A 20,606-nucleotide genomic window follows, 5' to 3' on the forward strand; every position below is an offset into this window, starting at 1 on the left:
AAATTGAATTGTTCATCATTACCTCTAGATGCTAAGTACATGATTGAGTTAGCTAATGGTAAACTAATTAAAGCCGATAAAATTTGCCGTGATTGTAAAATAAATTTAGCCGGAGAAACATTTAAGATTGATTTGATACCCGTAGAATTAGGAAGTTTTGATGTAATAGTCGGCATGGACTGGATGTCCAAAATAGGAGCTGAAGTTGTGTGCGCCAAGAAGGCAATTCGCATTCCTCGTAAGGATAGAACGCCATTAATGATTTATGGAGAGAAGGGTAACTCAAAGCTAAAACTCATTAGTTGTTTGAAAGCTCAAAAGTGCTTGAAGAAAGGGTGCTATTCTATCCTAGCACATGTTAATAAAGTCGAAACGAAGGAAAAAGTGAAGAGCATCAATGACGTGCCTGTGGCAAGAGATTTTCCTGAAGTATTTCCGGAAGAGTTGCCGGGATTACCTCCATTTAGATCTGTAGAATTTCAAATAGATCTAGTATCAGGAGCTGCACCAGTGGCTCGTGCTCTATATAGACTTGCACCATCTGAGATGAAAGAGTTACAAAGCCAGTTACAAGAATTACTGGACCGCGGTTTCATTCAACCGAGCACTTCACCGTGGGGAGTTCCGATTTTATTCGTCAAGAAGAAAGATGGATCTTTCCGAATGTGTATAGATTATCGTGAATTAAATAAGTTAACTATCAAGAATCGGTATCCACTACCGAGAATTGATGACTTATTTGATCAATTACAAGGATCATGTGTGTACTCGAAAATCGACTTAAGATCGGGCTATCATCAACTACGTGTCAAAGAAGAAGATATTCTGAAAACTGCTTTTCGGACACGCTACGGTCATTATGAATTTTTGGTCATGCCGTTTGGGTTGACTAATGCGCCAGCTGTATTCATGGACCTCATGAATCGAGTTTGTAGTCCTTATTTAGATAAGTTTGTTATCGTTTTCATTGACGATATTCTTATCTATTCCAAGAGTGAGCAAGAGCATGAGCAGCATTTATGGTTGGTATTAGAATTGTTAAGAAAAGAACAGTTATACGCCAAATTTTCTAAGTGTGCATTTTGGTTGAAAGAAGTGCAATTTCTTGGCCACGTTGTTAGTAGCAAAGGAATTCAGGTTGATCCAGCTAAAATTGAGGCCATTGAAAAATGGGAGACTCCTAAGACACCAACGCAGATACGCCAATTTTTGGGTTTAGCCGGTTATTATAGAAGGTTTATTCAAGATTTTTCCCGAATAGCTAAACCATTGACAGCGTTAACACAAAAAGGGAAGAAGTACGAATGGACCGTTGAGCAGGAGAGTGCATTTCAATTACTCAAGAAGAAGTTGACCACGACACCTATTTTATCGTTACCTGAAGGGAACGATGATTTTGAGATATATTGTGACGCTTCGCAACAAGGTTTTGGTTGCGTCCTTATGCAACGAAAGAAAGTTATTGCATACGCATCTCGACAATTGAAGATTCACGAGCGGAATTATACGACGCATGATCTAGAATTGGGGGCAGTAGTGTTTGCATTGAAGATATGGAGACACTATTTATATGGAGTTAAATGCACTGTGTTTACTGATCATAAAAGCCTTCAACATATTTTCGATCAGAAACAGCTGAACATGAGGCAACGTAGGTGGGTCGAGCTGATAAACGACTATGATTGTGAGATTCGCTATCATCCTGGGAAAGCGAATGTAGTATCCGACGCTCTAAGCAAGAAGGAACGGGAACCAATTCGAGTACGAGCAATGAACATAAAAATTCGCATGAATCTCAACTCACAAATCAAAGAGGCTCAACGAGAAGCTCTTACTAAAGAAAACATAGGAAATGAAATAATGAAGAAGTATGAGAAGCAACTCGTTATGCGGGAAGACAGAATTCGATATTTTGCAAACCGTATTTGGGTACCGAAGTTGGGTGGATTAAGGAAGTTGATATTGAATGAGGCACATAAGACAAGATACTCGATACATCCTGGAGTTGGAAAGATGTATCAAGATCTTAAGACGCATTATTGGTGGCCTAATTTAAAGACAGATGTTGCAACATATGTTGGGGAATGTTTAACTTGTTCCAAAGTCAAAGCAGAACATCAGAAGCCGTCAGGGTTACTTCAACAACCAGAAATCCCAGAATGAAAATGGGATGGTATTACCATGGATTTCATCACAAAGTTACCTAAGACTGCCTGGGGTTATGACACCATTTGGGTAATAGTTGATCGTCTCACTAAATCTGCACATTTCTTGCCTATAAAGGAAACGGATAGAATGGAGAAACTATTACGATTATACATAAAGGAAATTGTTTCAATGCATGGAATACCTATTTCCATTATATCCGATCGTGATAGTAGATTTACATCAAAGTTTTGGCAATCACTACAGGAGGCCCTGGGAACCCGTTTGGATATGAGCACCGCATACCATCCGCAAACTGACGGGCATAGTGAAAGAACAATTCAGACTCTTGAAGACATGCTCAGGGCATGTGTGATCGATTTTGGAAATGGATGGGATAAATATCTACCATTAGCAGAATTCTCGTATAATAATAGTTATCATGCGAGCATTAAAGCTGCACCATTCGAAGCACTGTATGGAAGGAAGTGTAGATCCCCTATCTGTTGGAATGAAGTAGGAGATCGACAATTAACGGGTCCCGAGATCATCCATGAAACTACTGAGAAGATAGTGCAAATCAAGGAGAGATTGAAAACAGCCCGTAGTCGCCAAAAGAGCTACGCCGATGTCCGAAGGAAACCATTAGAGTTTCAGATCGGTGACATGGTTATGCTAAAGGTGTCACCTTGGAAAGGTGTAATACGTTTTGGAAAAAGAGGTAAACTGAACCCAAGGTATGTAGGCCCGTTCAAGATCATCGAACGCATCGGACCGGTAGCTTATTGACTCGAGTTACCACAACAACTCACCGGGGTACATAATTCATTTCACGTCTCAAACCTCAAGAAATGTCTTGCAAAGGAAGATCTCACCATTCCTCTTGAAGAAATCCAAGTAGATGAGAAACTACAATTCATAGAAGAACCAGTCGAAATCATGGACCGTGAAGTTAAACGGCTCAAGCAGAGCAACATACCAATCGTTAAGGTTCACTGGAATGCTCTAAGGGGTCCCGAGTTTACTTGGGAACGAGAGGATCAGATGAAACAAAAGTATCCACATTTATTTCCGGACAACGCAAAATAGGTACAACTTTAAAATTTCGGGACGAAATTTATTTAACGGGTAGGTACTGTAACGACCCAGATTTTTTAGACCGTTTTATACTTATGAGATTAATATTTACATAAAATAAACCTTACCAACATGATAAGCAATCCAAACTGTTGAGACTTATGTTTTTGAAAAGAGTTTCACACAACGTTTGACCGTCCAATTTGACCGATGATATCACGAACTATATAACACACGATAATTATACGATTATGTATATGTATATATCTATACATATTTAACATGATTTAAGGATGGTTTAACATTTCATTGTGAACTAACAACAATGAGTTATAAGTATACTTTGAGACCACTAACTTAAGTTATCAAAACGATAACTATATGTAACATTCTTTGAAATATATACTTACAATATATAATGTGTTGGTGATCTATGTCACCAATATGATTTAAGTGTAATGGGATTAATTTATAACCAAAATAATCTTGATAAATATCGAACAAGTTTGGGGAAGTGTGGAGTGCACACTTGTTTGAACTTATCTTGATTATGACGGGGGTTCGGGGGCAGCGCCCCCTATAAGCGGGGTCCAAGGGGTCGCAACCCCTGGCGGGGTCCAAGGGGCAGAGCCCCTGGCTGGGGTCGAGCTGCCAGGTCAGCTTGGAAAACAAACTAAATCTCATGTGGGAACCAGCCATTTAACCTCATGTGTGACTTTTGTGCAAGAAAACAAACTAAATCTCCTATATATCCATCCCATAATCATGCTATTTTGCACACACACACACATACAATTTTATTTCCAATTTTCTTTCAAGTTAATTCACTCCCTAATCTCTCTTCATTTACCTACTCAAGAACGTATCAATATAGTCATCCGATTTCAAGGAGATTACTTCCAATCTTTCAATTCCACTCCACCACTCTTTTGATTCCAAGATTTTTCTTACCTTTTTCCAGTAGCTTTGTCCAAGTAACTTGAGGTAGTAACCTTATTCATAACCTTATTCGATTCATATTTATATAGCTATCTTATTTTGTGTTATAAAATTTTAACAACAAGAACATAGTTTGAGTGATTTCAAAATTGTTCGCAAACTAAATAGATCCTTCTAATTTTATTTTTAAAAACACTTCAAGACCTGTAATATATCATATTATGACAAAATTGGATTAATCATATCTTGGCTAATTAACATAATATTTAATATATATTTACTTATGATTTTATTTTATATATTTCAGGACCACCCGTAAACAACACGAGAAGATTAATCATAAGACCTCATGATTGTACGCAACACGTCATTTGACAACACGTTACTTTATGTACGCAACACGTCATTTGACAACATGGTACCATGGGTCACGATTAATTCTGATCAACACGAATACGATGGGGTCTTTATTTATTTTATTTAAGCAACTAATTGTGGACCACTAACATCGGACAGCTAACTACGGACTAAGAAAATATTAAAAGTATTAAAAGTATATATATATATATATATATATATATATATATATATATATATATATATATATATATATATATATATATATATATATATATATATATATATATATATATATATATATAACGATTACTTGAAAAGAAAATATGTTGATATATTATATATATGGTTAGGTTCGTGATATCTATCGGAGACCAAGTCGAGTTAAATACCTTCAAGACAAAAGTGAGTATATAGTCCCACTTTTAATATCTAAATATTTCGGGATGAGAATACATGCATTTTATGATTTACGTTATGGACACAAGTGATTAAAAATATATATTCTACGTTGAGTTGTACCACTGGCATACTTCCCTGTAACTTGGTAACTACTATTTACATGAGGTATTGTAAACGCGAATCCTGTTGATAGATCTATCGGGCCTAATAACCCCAACCGGACTGGACGACCAGTATTCAACGGTTGCACAGTACTTCGTTTCGGTGACTACACTTGGTACGGTGTAGTAAGATTTCATAATAAAGGGAATATGCGACGTTGATTAAATGTTAAGTATGGTTATCAAGTGCTCAACAACTTAGAATATTTTTATTAAAACGTTTATATATGAAATCTTGTGGTCTATATTCATAACGCTGCCGGCATTAAACCTATATCTCACCAACTTTATGTTGACGTTTTAAGCATGTTTATTCTCAGGTGATAACTAAAAGCTTCCGCTGCAACATGTTGAATTTAAGCAAGATCTTGAGTATGCATATTTGTGTCAAAAATAAAACTGCATATCAGAGGATTTGTAATGTAAAATATGTTGGAGGTCGTATTGTTATTATCACATGTAAAGTTTGTAAGTCTAAGATTATCGCTAAACGATAATCATTATTAAGTTGTTTAAACCTTGTATTTGTAATAAAAGCTATGGTTTGTATTGTAAAAACAAATGCAGTTTTTGAAAAATGTCGCATATAGAGGTCAATACCTCGCGATGAAATCATATGTTATTGTATTCGTCCTTATGGTTAAGGTCGGGTTTTGACAAAAAGTTTCTATATTTTGAAACTTACTATTTATGGAAAGCTTCCACTAATAGTAAGCTTCTAGTTTAAGAAGTTCGGGTTATAATTCGTAACAAAGATGTTGTACAATCTCGCCCAAACTTCGTTGCTAATATGCAAGTCACTCGAATGATCTATTGTTACCGAGCGGCCCAGGATCTCTTGACCAGAATCTAAGTCTTGGCATTCGAGATCCACAAGCGTCCCATAATGGTAACAAGGATCACCCTAGGCCACAAGTAGCGGTGATGTTTGTAGTCTTTGTACGCTATCTTTAATTATAACCTTCATGTTATAAGTGTATACACATAATAAGTTATTAATGTACTTATTAATTATATATATATATATATATATATATATATATATATATATATATATATATATATATATATATATATATATATATATATAGGTGATAATATTACTTAATGTACTTAAGGTGTTACCATATAGATAGGTTTACAAGTTATAGGAATAATATTATTATCCTTTAATTAATCCACCATCATTATAGTATCTTATCATATTTTGTACATACATATATTATAATCTTTGTACGTGTTACATACATATAGTCGTACATGTGTTACCTATATATACAGCTACATGATACATACATATATTATAAGTAAATAGATGGTACTTATATATTCATAATATTATTTACCCTAATTGATCTAACAAACAAATATAAATTTTAATTCAATGTATCAACCTATATGCAAATACCTGAGACATATTCACACGCTAATACATAGACTCACACGTACATATACGTACATGCACACACATATATATACACACATGTATATATATACATATATACACACGAGTATATCTACAACATATACATGTACATACGTACGCATGCTTGCATGCATGTATTTTATCATTATTATTTTACTAATCCACTTTTAAAATAGTAACACTAATCTTTAATCATGAACATAAAATTATAACCTATTTATTTACCACTTCAAGTTGATAATCATTAATCCATAACTTTTAATCATTATTATCTCATTAATATTCATAATACTTTTACCTATTATTATCTAGTTTCAAGATCACTCTATAATCATACTACTTCATCTATAATCACTAACATCATGATCAAGATCATAATTCTAAATCTTTTAACCATATTCATAATCATTATCTATCTAACTACTTCATAGTTTTTTTTTTTCATACTTCAAGCTCATAATCATAATTAAACATAATAACTAAAACATAATTTATAAGTATGATTAGCTTTAGGATTTAGGTATACCTTATGAGATTTAGGCCAAGAAGGGGTGACAAATATGGACCGAAACAGAGACAGAAATCCAGCAGCAAACACGACCCAAACGAATGGGTTTTTGGTCTGTTTTGTCACGCAAATCAGCAAAAAAATGCAGCAACAATGGGACCAATGTGCAGGCTGTTTGCGTCTGTTTTGAGTCATGAATTGCAGCAGAAAAACAGCAAGAAAAAGGCTGTTGAATGGCGGTTTAAAGTGGACGAATGCAGCATCAAAAATAACAAGGAAAATTGCTGTTTTGCTGGTCAAAAAATACAGCAGAAACAGGAGCACTTTGAGGGATGTTTTGGTGTCGAACTACAGCAGGAAAAAGCAGGTGTTGGTGGCGTCTGTGGTGGTGTTGATGAGCTGCAAAAACAGGCGAAGATGGGGCTATTTTGCGATGGAGATTGAAGTTGAATAAAGGGATGATGATGGTGATGAGTTCTGTCAACTGCAGGTGTTGTATGGGCTGCACAAAGCAAATGAAGATATGGCTGTTTGGATGGTGGGATTGGTAGTCGACGAGGGATATATTTGGAGAGGTGAAAACTGCCGTATATTTTAGAGCGAGATCGTATGTGATTTTTATTTTTATTTTTTTTGGAATGAAATTGTGTATGATAAAACAAGAGCTAAGGGGTTCTTTTATAGAGTGGGAATTAGAGTTTGAATCCAAATCAAACTTCCAAAAGAAATATCTTGATCAAGTGTTTGAGTTGGAGTATAATTGGTTCAAGTTTAAGATTAGGATTAAGAATTTGATTAGGATAGGAATTATGGATTTGTTTACTTCATGATCAAGTTCTCTTTTTTTTTATTATAACCGATTTTTATTATTATAAATATATATATATATATATATATATATATATATATATATATATATATATATATATATATATATATATATATATATATATTACTAATTGAAAAGTATCATTAAAAAGTATCATTAATTTATCATTTTGGTCCTACAAGTTTAATTAATTTTACATGTTTCCCCAATTATCTTTATAGTTTAATAAAATGACACATTTTGTTATTTACTTAGTTTAGTACTTATATTTTAATTATAAAGCTATAACTGTATATAGTTTTGTTACAGCGCTATATGTGTTTATATATTCATAATAATTTGATTATGTTAGGGTTTATAATATTGGGTTTTATATTATTAATTTAATATTAGGGTTAGGGTTTAAGTAATAAATACGATTTTTTTTAATACAAGTGTTAATTATGGTTCATTAATCGTAAATGAATAACATGAAATGCCCCGTTCATATACATTATAAACGATTCACAATAGTTGATTACATCGCGAGGTATTTGACCTCTATATGATACATTTTAAAAACATTGCATTCGTTTTTAAAAGACAAACTTTCTTTACATCGAAAGTTGACAGCGTGCATACCATTTCTTAATACATCCAACTATAATTGATTTAATAATAATCTTGATGAACTCAACGACTCGAATGCAGCGTCTTTCAAAATATGCCATGAATGACTCCAAGTAATATCCTTAAAATGAGCTAATGCACAACGGAAGATTTCTTTAATACCTGAGAATAAACATGCTTTAAAGTGTCAACCAAAAGGTTGGTGAGTTCATTAGTTTATCGTAATCAATCATTTCCATAATTTTAATAGACCACAAGATTTCATTTATTCAATAATCATACACTCGCAAGTGTTTAAAATTCATTCGTATGGATTGAACACCTGGTAACTGATATTAACAAAATGCATCTAGAATATCCCCAAACATATAAACATCGAAGTACTAAAGCAGTTCAAATTCTCTGACTGGGGCGTATCAAAACCCATAGATCTATCTTTAGGATTCGCGTCAATTGGTGGCAATTATAATAAACACCAATTCTTAGGCTACCAAGTTCAACAAGGGCGATATCCGATATAACAATTCAATCATAGAATGTAGTTTCGATTACTTGTGTCTATTTCGTCAAACATTTATAAAAGTGCATGTATTCTCAGTCCCAAAAATGTATATTGCAAAAGCATTTAAAAAGGGAGCAAATGAAACTCACTATACTGTATTTCGTAGTAAAAATACATATGACGTCATTGAACAAGTGCAAGGTTGACCTCGAATTCACGAACCTATATTAAGTATATATATTTATATATTGGTCAATATCTGTCTAACAAATTCAGGTCAAGGCGTAGTGTATCACAATCCTAATACTCGAGATTAACATGCAAAAGTCAACCAAAATCAATTTGACCCAAAATGACTTCCAAAAATTCATACGTGTTTTTTATATAGCTTAAATATAGTTGTTATATATATTTAAATATATTTATCAAATTTTATTAGAGTAAATAATAATACAAGTCATTTATTAATAAATAAAAATTTATATTAAAATTTATATATAAAAAATATACTTTTATATATTTTAAGTAATAAAATTTATACAGTTCTTTCAATATTATAAAAACATAGTGGTATGTATTATTAATGTAATTATATTACGTGTGGTAAAAATATCTTTGTATCACATATTTGTTTGATAAAATAATATTGATAATAATAATAATAAGTAACTGTTGTATTATTTTGTAATAATAATAATAATAATAATTATTATTATTATTCTACTAATAATAATAACAATATTTATATATACAAATGATGATATTAATTATGATAAAATGATAATTCTAATCATGATAATTATAACGATACTTTTTAATATTAACTGTAATAATAATAATATCTTATATAATAGTAATAATTCTATTCAAAATGATAATTTTTAATATACTAAAATGATAATAAAAATGATATTTTATAATAACAATGACATTTCTATTAAAAATGATAATATTAATAAAAATGATAGTTTTAATATAAATGATAGTTTTAATAATAATAATAATGATAAAAATAATGAAAAGGGTTATTTTTCTCTTAAATCAATATCATACAATATTTTAATTTCATCATGATACTTATACTCGTTATTTCCTAATCGATTTGTTTAATAGCTTTTAGTCCTCTTTTAAATTGCATTCATAATATTGATAATAATATTAGTCATAATAATTAGATGATACTAATATTAGTTTTAATTGATAATGATACTAGTAATAATAAATATTAATGATAATACTAATAATAATATTAATATTATCAATAATATTAACAATAACTTTTAATGATAATAACGATAGTAATAACAATAAAAAATTTTAAAGATAATATTTATACTAATAATGATAAGGATAATAATAATAATAATAATAATAATAATAATAATAATAATAATAATAATAATAATAATAATAATTATTATTATTATTTAGATAATAATAATAACGACGATAATAACGACGATAGTAATAATAATAATTATTTTAACAATAATACATAAAATTATAAATAATTCAATTGACTACATCTTTTAATCCGTTCATCGAAACTATTTGATATCTAAATGAAAAGTTATTGATTTTTCGCTAGCTTTCCAACGACATGCATATCATATACCTTATCTCAGTAGTATGTGTATTAAACTCATGATCTATCATAAACTATTTAACGACGAAATTAAACATACAAGCATGCATAATTATATATACTCGAGCACTAGTCAGGGATACATTACTAATATATAAAAGTTAAGTTATGAGTGCTCACATATTAATATTGTGATTCAATATTGCAGGAAAGTATGTAGATGCAACGGAGATGATAATCACTAGTTTGACCTCATGAGCATACTTCGAACATCATCCATAACCTCCATAGCTATAACTCATAATTTCCTAAGCCCTATCCAGCTCGCAAAACCCATTTTGAAAACATGCGAGCAGAACCTCGGCGTAGTATTTTATGTATACTAATAATATCTTGAAATAATACAGAGTATATATATATATATATATATATATATATATATATATATATATATATATATATATATATATATATATATATATATATAAATCAATTGAGAGAGTTTAGAGAAATATATTTTCAAGTTTCTATGAAATAATGAAACCTATTGAATTCTATTTATAATAGATTTTTGAATTATTAAAGTGAATTATTAAAGTATGAATTATTAAAGTGAATTATTAAAGTATGAATTATTAAAGTAAATTATTAAAGTATTAATTATTAAAGTGAATTATTAAAGTATGAATTATTAAAGTGAATTATTAAAGTAAAAGTAAAGTAAAAGTAAAGTAAAGGTAAAGTTAAAGTATAGTAAAAGTATAAAACTATGTACGTATAATACGCGTATAAATATATATAATATTAATTTAATTCGTTATATATATTTAATAAAATAAAATATAAATATCGTTATCTTTATCATACTGGTTAAGTAATGAGTTGTCAAAAGTGATTCTAGATATGTATAAAAGTTATATACATTTTAATAATAAATAAGTTCTTTTTAAACTGAAAACGTTTTTGTTCGTCTGAAACTAAATCAAATAAATATGATAATTTTGTTTTCTAAAACTAAATATATTTAAGAATCATTTTGTTAAAAGGTTAAAATAATGGAAATCGTTATATCATAAAACGTTTTAGAAAAGTAGAATTTATATATATATATATATATATATATATATATATATATATATATATATATATATATATATATATATATATATATATATATATATATATTCATAATAGGTTTCAAGTTTTTAAATTATAGTCGGTTGGTGAAGCATGGGATAAAGTCCAAAGGTTAAATAAACGTATGAAATCATCTTAATGAAAAATGTCGAGTTACTTAACTTGTCGATATCTAACATCTAAGTTATTTACACTCCACGTTCTTACTTTCATGTTAAATAAAATGAAAGTTAACATAGTTATCTTATCAAAGTCACGAGGAAAATATTATAAAACATGAATTGGAAATTAAACAGTAATCTCTACTAACCCTTGTCTAGTTTTCGTTAATTGACATATTTTTTCTTACTTATAAATCACTTTATCATTTTCCGAATGTTATCAAAAAGAATAGATATCTTAAATCACAGTGGACCTCATAACATAGACCCGTAATCATATCACAATGTATATGATAATTCAATAATTTGATATTATCTTTTAATTCTGTCGATAAATATATTAAACATATATTGAAACAAATACATTCATGTAAAGTATTATACATCTAATACTTTGTTAACATTTTCAATTAATATAACTATATATTATATATACATATCTATATATACATAAGTGTTCGTGAATCGTCGAGCACAGTCAAAGGGTAATTGATTACATGAATATAGTTCCAAAACTTTTTGAGACTCAACATTACAGACTTTACTTATCGTGTCGAAATAATATAAAGAAAAAGTTTAAATTTAGTCAGAAATTTTCGGGTTGTCACAGTACCTACCCGTTAAAGAAATTCCGTCTCGAAATTTGAGTGGAATGGTCATGGATGACAATAAGTATGTTTTCATGACGCATACGCGTTGGAAATTAGAGTTTTATCATCAGTGAGTAGTATGGAATAAACAATTCGTTTATGTGAAGATTACGAGTGAAGCTATCGCAAAAAAATGAAAAAGAATAAATCTAGGTTTGACTTAACCGGTGACGTAGTCACGATTGATTTCCGAAATTCAAGGAATTTAGAAGAAAATCTTCGTAATAAGATTTGGTTCTTCGATAATTAAGGAAATTAGGATCCGCTTTGATTAAATGCGATAATCTGTTTTGATTGCTCTGTCGGATATTTTACTATATATCCACCCCCTTCGTTTCCTTATTTCCACAACTCACACCTTCTATTCTTTCTCTCTCAATTCATACTTTAAAGCATTCTTCAATATGCTTCATCCAGTTCTGCTTCTTGATATATTTCTTACTTTCATATCTGTCATTCTTCTTTTTCATCTACTGCCGGAAGAATCTATTTACTTCTACTATACTCTTGGTTTTATAGTGTTTTTAGTTCTCCCATGTCTTTATATTGCTATATGCATCCATATATATATATATATGGTTTATAATTGCTGAGTTATCGTTGGACTTTATATCCTCCTTTATATTTCGAAATCCCTGCTTCTGTCTTCTATAATCATTGTCATCCCCAGTTAATGCTCTCTTCTATTTGCTGCGATTTATACTCCAATTTATATTTTGGATCTTCATGCTCTGTTTTCTCTTCTATTTATTAAACACAGCAAGTAATGGTCCAGAATTCATAGTTATGGAGTTTTGAATGAACATGGCTAATGTTCTAAGAAGGAAATTGTAATGGAACGATCTTAATTTGTCAAATTACCAGAATACCTCAAAAAAGACCGAATCATCAAGAAAATATTTTCTTGATATTTTTAGAGGTTAAATAGAATACAAGAGTCGTGTAATATAGCACATGATGACGTTATGATCTATGAATCATCACGTTCCATTTAGAAACTCAGCATGACTTACTGTAATATAATCACGTTGATCAAGTGTCATTATATTATACTAATTCATGCTTCAGTTCCCAACACTTCTTCAAAAACATTCCTATTTTGAACTCGAAGGTTTCAGAATTTAGAAACTAAAATAGTTTCTTTTATGATGTAATACAGATAGCGCGGAGAGGTAAATGATTTCAGATAGAAGAATTATGGAAATATCTTCAGAAATATGGAAGATATTTATAATGAAAGATACGATGATATCTTATAATTTCTAATATCAGAGGATGATGAAGAATATTGTTCACAGGGGTTTAGAGTCAGGAGCAAGGTATTCGTTAATGACTTTAGCAGATACTGAATCATTTGGATTCTTTGAAGGCAGGTTCAGATTTTGTGATTTATCCACAGCCTCCTTCATACTTTGCTCTATCCGTTTTCCAGTTCCAAAACTTCTCTTTTTCTGAGCTTTGCCAATACACTATTCTTTATCATCAACTTTTTACTGTTAAGATCGTTTTACAGTTTTTGCTGCTTCATCAGCATTTTTCAAAATTTTGAGAACTAGTTCGCAGTTTAGGATGTTTTTCAGAAACTTCACATTCGCAGTATGTAAGTCCAGAATATAGAAGTTATATGTATAACTGTTGGCGTTGACATGCTGCGAGATTTCAAAATACTGATTGCTAATTCTCAATGATTCGTATGACAATTCTCGTTACAAGATGCAGATGAGTAACTGATTTTTTGGAAAATTAAAGATTAGTGAAGTTGTTAATAAGTTTATTGCTAATGTGGTGGAACATAAACGGCTCCCTGGTAACAATGGCGAAAGGTCAACCTATATATCGAGGTTATAATAAAACTGTTTCAACTGAAAAGTTGAAGTTGACTTACTGGATGTAGAGACCCGTCCTAATCCATCTGGACGAAATCCATATCGATTACAAACTACTCACAATAGTTGATTACATCGTGAGGTACTTGACCTCCATATGATACATTTTATAAACATTGCATTCGTTTTTGAAAAGACAATCTTTCATTACATCGAAAGTTGACATCATGCATACCATTTCATAATATATCCAACTATACTTGACTTAATAATAATCTTGAGGAACTCAACGACTCGAATGCAACTTCTTTTGAAATATGTCATGAATGACTCCAAGTAATATCTCTAATATGAGCAAATGCACAGCAGAAGATTTCTTTCATACCTGAGAATAAACATGCTTTCAAGTGTCAACCAAAAGGTTGGTAAGTTCATAGGTTTATCATAAAACAATAAAATTCATCATTTTGATAGACTACAAGATTTAATTCCTGCATGGTACAAATGGGCCCGAATCCTATACCCACCTGTAATGTACATACGATATCTTTTAAATACAGTACACCTTTCTCGTGTACGAAATCATCTTTCATAAATCTTAGTAACCGTACACATATCTCGTGCACAAAAATAACATACACATAACCTGTGTATAAAATCATTCTCTCGATACATAACATTCACTTTGCTTTCATAACTTAGCTTGGTAACCGACCTTAACATATAATGCGCATAAATAATATCCCCAAAACAGAACATCTCGTCTGTATAATAATCATATAAACTTCGAAGTACTAAACACTACGCCCACTAGCTCTTCCGTCTAGTGAACATTCTGGGTGGGGGTGTTAAACCCGGTAGCTACCTTTAGGATTCGCGTCAATTAGGCGTGCACTAATTCTCAAAATTAGTGATGTTCCCTAATTCTTAGGTTACCAAGCAATAATAATCAGGGGAAAAATATTCATATCAATTGTGGCAATTATCAAGTCCACATAATTCAATGGTGGTAATTATCACGTGCACATAATTCATTCGAGGAATGTTTTGCTTGTGTCTATCTCGTCAAACATTTATAAAAGCGTATCATGTATTCGCAGTTCAAAATGTATATCAAAAGCATTTAATAAAGTAGTTGTAAAAGTAGTGCATGTATTCTCAGTCCCAAAAATGTAAAGAGTAAAAGGGAATCAAATGAACTCACCTAATGTATTTTGTAGTAAAAATACATATGACTATATTGAATAATGCAGGGTTAGCCTCGGATTCACGAACCTATATCAGTTATATATATTAAAACATATAATAATATTTAAACAAGTTGATATTATTAATAAAGTAGTTTTATTAATGATTTGTATGTTACCCTAAATAAATATATCCATTATATCTATTTTATATATTTTAATGACATAGTTAATATTTATATATATCGGATTCTTATTAAAGTATTTTAATTTAAAACATATATGATATTTTAAAATTTATACATAAGGTTATATTTAAAATATATTTATATCTTATATGTAATTTAATTAATAATAAATAATAATATTTTATTTTGAAAACAAAATAGTTTGTAATATTAACATAAGTATTATATATGTATTAGATACATTTTATGTAAGTAATATATGTTGTAGTAATAATAATGATAATAATAATAATAATAATAATAATAATAATAATAATAATAATAATAATAATAATAATAATAAATATAACAATAATAATTATAATTGTAATTATAATTATAATTATAATTATATCCTAATTCTAATTCTATATAAATAAAAGACCTACGCGTATCTTTTTGATGTCTTCCCCAAATCAGATCGATGGGTAACCCTAGCCCAAAATAATTTGGAAAAATACACCATCATCGTATAATCCAGCAACAATCATTATCATCATTAATAGAGTATTCAAGGAACAATCACTGATGAATAGCAGACCATCGATTCGTCGTCATCCCTGTTCAGAGTCATCATCAGCCTTCGTCTTCATCGTTCTTCATCATCTTTCATTCATCGGTCCAGTAATTAGTCCTTAATTTATCAAATAGGAAATTAATTTATTTATATTTTCTTAATTTCTACTTTAATTAATATATTCTATACCTTTAATTAATTTACACACGAGTAGTAAATAATGGTGTTCATAAAGGGTTTAGTGGAAATCAATTTTAGTTAAGGACTTGTTTGTGATTTTAATTTTAAATTGTAGTAATAGTGAATAACATAAAGCAAACTGTATGTGCTATTTGATTAAATAGCAACTAGGAGGCAGTTAAGTGGAATTAATTAGGTAGTTCTTGATAGGGGTGTTCATGGTGGTTTAGACATAGTTATTTGGTAGTTGAAACTTCAGGTCATATAATTTGATGATTGAACAAAAAAAAAATTTGAAATGAGATAGTGGCAGTTACAATTATTTGTCTTTAGGTATCGAATAGTAAAAACAGAAATAGTTGGTTTGGTTCTTGGATAATAACCGAACATAGCACATTGCAGTAGGAGTTTCATAAAAATGAATGGCGTTTGAGTGGTGTTTTGAAGGTGATGGCAAGTGGTTTGGGTATCATAGTAGCTCTTAATATCTGTTAGATATCAGATATCTAGCTTTCAACATTTTTGATTTTTATATGTCAGCTAGTCATAATTAATAAGTCGAATTTATAAAAATCTATCCAATTTAAAATAAAAACTTCAGTAATATACCTATATTCATATCAATGCTTATTTATAATGATAGTTTATATTCATAAGAATTAGAACACACCTCATATATCTTGTTTTATTTCTTCAGATGACTAATGATCAAGGAATGGTTTATGTGGTGTTTGAGTTGTAATTTATGTGTTTATGGCTGCAATTCGGAACAACTGAACAGAAGCAATTCTTCCAAATTAAACAGGAGTATAGCAGCAGTTGATGGAACTTTTGGGTGGTTTACAATGGTAGAAAGACTTCTGCAGCTGGTTAGCTTCGATAGTGATGGTGTCGATATGTTTCACAAACAGGAAAATGGATGTATCAGTGGGAAGTAGTTTTCGGGTGTAGGTATGTGTGATGGTGGATGGGTTCGTGATAATGGGTTCATGATCATAACCGAAATGAGCTTAAGGTGGTGGTTCTCGGATGAAAGATGAAGGATGGTGGTAGTGGTGTTTGATGGAGAGAGGTATTGGTGGTTATTGAAGATGGTTCACAGAAATGAAAAAAAAAAAAGAACAAAGAGGAGAGAAAGAGAAGGTGGTGACTCTCAAGGATTGTATACGAGTAATTGTAGTGACCCGGGAATTTTTAACTAATTTTAAACCAAACTCTCGATACGATATTATATTTTTGTCACGATAAGATAAGTCTGTTAGGTTGAGTCTCAAAAATTTTGAACTGTTCAATTGACCTTCGACCGGTTTCGAAGATTCGCTAACAATTAATTGTAAATAAATTATGTAATAATATTAACTTGTTATATTAATACTATTATTGTTATTAATATCATTAATTATTAACACTATTATTAATAATCATTATTATGATAATTATAATAATTATTATTAATAATAACAATAATATTATTATTAATACATTTAGTAATTATTAATATTAAATATAACATATATAAAAATCAATAATTTAGCACAGTAAACTGTTATGCATCACTTTCAACCGATATTTTTTTTGTCTCCTTAATCATATCCGTGATAATTTGATTGTGAATCTATTCTACTGTGTTGCTAGTTGTTTTCCACCATCTGCATTATTTAAATGCATAAACACATGCATAGATACATGAATCTATATACTCTACCATATGGATAGATGAGATATTTTACACAACATCAATTCTCTCCCTTCCATATTTTTCTTTTCCATCGAAGAATCACATCAACCACAATATTTGGACTTCATTTCTGCAACTCATTTAACACCATTCCAAATCAGTCATATTAGCTCGACAATATCACACCCATTCTGCGGTTCGTTGTTCGATTCAATGAAGCCATACCTCCTCAGTCACATACATAAACGATGCATAAAGATCATATAAAACTAACACCTTTCTTTTTATCTCGTTTCCATCGACCCAAATCCAACATCACAACCACCATAGTGATCCACAATTACCATCATCACCTTTATTTTCCTTCTTGTTCTCCGATTCTATGCAACAACTCAAAAACTCACCCACACCCACCAAACCAAACAACCACTATCCACCTTCACACCCTCTCTCTCTCTCTCTCTCTCTCTCTCTCTCTTCAATATTTAGTTGAAAAACTGCCACCACCCTGCTCGATACATGTTTCTGCTTAGGTTCGAGAATACCCTACAACCATTACAATACTCGATCATTAAACTGCGACTTCTGGTTTCCTTTTTTTCTTAGTTTCGATGCTGTAGCAGTTTCTCAAACTTAATAATATAGGATATTATTATACAACCTTTTAAAAACATGCATGTGGGACATGGAACAATGGGTGCCGATTATTATATCAAAAAGGTATCCAACTTGCAAGACCAAATTTTTGGTCTCCCACTAGAAATGGTACAGTTTTGTAATTAAGAAAACAAGGTGGGTTGAGGTGTCATGGGGACCACAAACAATTATTTCCATACTCTCAAATGAGAGTGCTGCTGTACGTTTTTTTCTTTTTTCTATTTCATGTTCCTGTTTCATTTTACTATACAACAACGAATGAGATGATGTACGAGTATGAGGAGGTCGACTGTAATCATAATGATGAAGTATGATGATGAAGGTGACACAAGAATGATGATGGTACACGAATACGAATGATAAAAGATAACAATAACGATTATCAAATGATGAAAGTGATTAGATAATAATGATGTTACGAAAACAAAATAAATAATAATGATGATAAGTAACGATAGTGATGATGAAGATAATTTGAATAAGATTATGATTATAATTAGGATTATGATTATGAGGATATTAGTGATGGTACGGTGGTTCATCGATGGCGGGTTAATGTTGGAAGATATGATGATGGGAAGAAGAAAGAAACATAAACATACGAGTTAATGAAATATAAAGTAGTAATATAAACAGGAAGTAATGAACAGAGAAGTGGTTAGAGTGGGCGTTGGGTGAGCGAGAGGTCCTAGGTTCGAAACTAGGCCACGGAATTATTACTTTTATGAGTAATAAAAGTTGCTGTTGGGCCGAGAGTCCTTTATATGATTGGGCCGAAGCTGTATAGCTGGGCCGTAATTTATTCTGTTGGGCCGAATCAAGTCTGGGCCAGACTAGGGACAAGTTAAATAGTTATTCGATAGGTATAATTACTGAAAAATGTAAATGGTCGAATGGTTGGATGTGATTTGGGCAAACGGGAGGTCTCGGGTTCGAACCTGAGTTGTAGCATTTTTTTTTTTTTTGAAAAGGAAGAAGAAGAAGGAATAGTTGACAGGTTAAACAAATATAAGTATGGTTATTATCAGAAAATAAGAAATAGAGGAGTGGCTTGTAGTGTTATCGGGTTAGCGGGACGTCGCGGGTTCAAACCCGGACTTGGACATTTTTTTTAAGGGATACTCCTTTGAGGTAGCTATTACTAATACTCTTATTATTATTATTATTTAATTATTATTTTTTTATTTATTGTTAGTATTATTATTATTATTATTATTATTATTATTATTATTATTATTATTATTATTATTATTATTATTATTATTATTATTATTATTATTTATTATTGATTGTTATTAAGTAATTATTATAATTACCAATTTTAGAAATAAAATTATTAGTATAATTAATATTATTATCATTATTATTATCATTAAAATATATAGTATTATTATTAATATGACTATTAAAATTTCTATTAGAATCATCATTTTTTTATTTATTAAAAGTACTATTATTATTTAAAATATTATTTTTATGAAAACTAACATCTTTATTTTATTATTATTATCTTTTCAACTATTATCATTATTAATATTACTTTTATTATTAGTATTATTATCAAAACTATTAATAGCAGTATCATTACTAAATCTAATTACTTTTAGTATTATTATTATTATCATAAAAAGATACAAATTTTTATTTATTATTATATATATTATTTTACCAAATAAATAGCTATATAAGAATATATTTAAAGCATATTGCATAACAACATTAATAATTTCATAATAAATACTAATTATTTATCTAAAGTATATAAAATAAATATAGTTACCAAAGAAACATACAAGTTACTGAAATAACAATTAATAATAATATCTAAACTTGTTCGATTACAAGT

This window comes from Rutidosis leptorrhynchoides, chromosome 4, assembly GCF_046630445.1.
Source record: "Rutidosis leptorrhynchoides isolate AG116_Rl617_1_P2 chromosome 4, CSIRO_AGI_Rlap_v1, whole genome shotgun sequence".
NCBI lineage: Eukaryota > Viridiplantae > Streptophyta > Magnoliopsida > Asterales > Asteraceae > Rutidosis > Rutidosis leptorrhynchoides.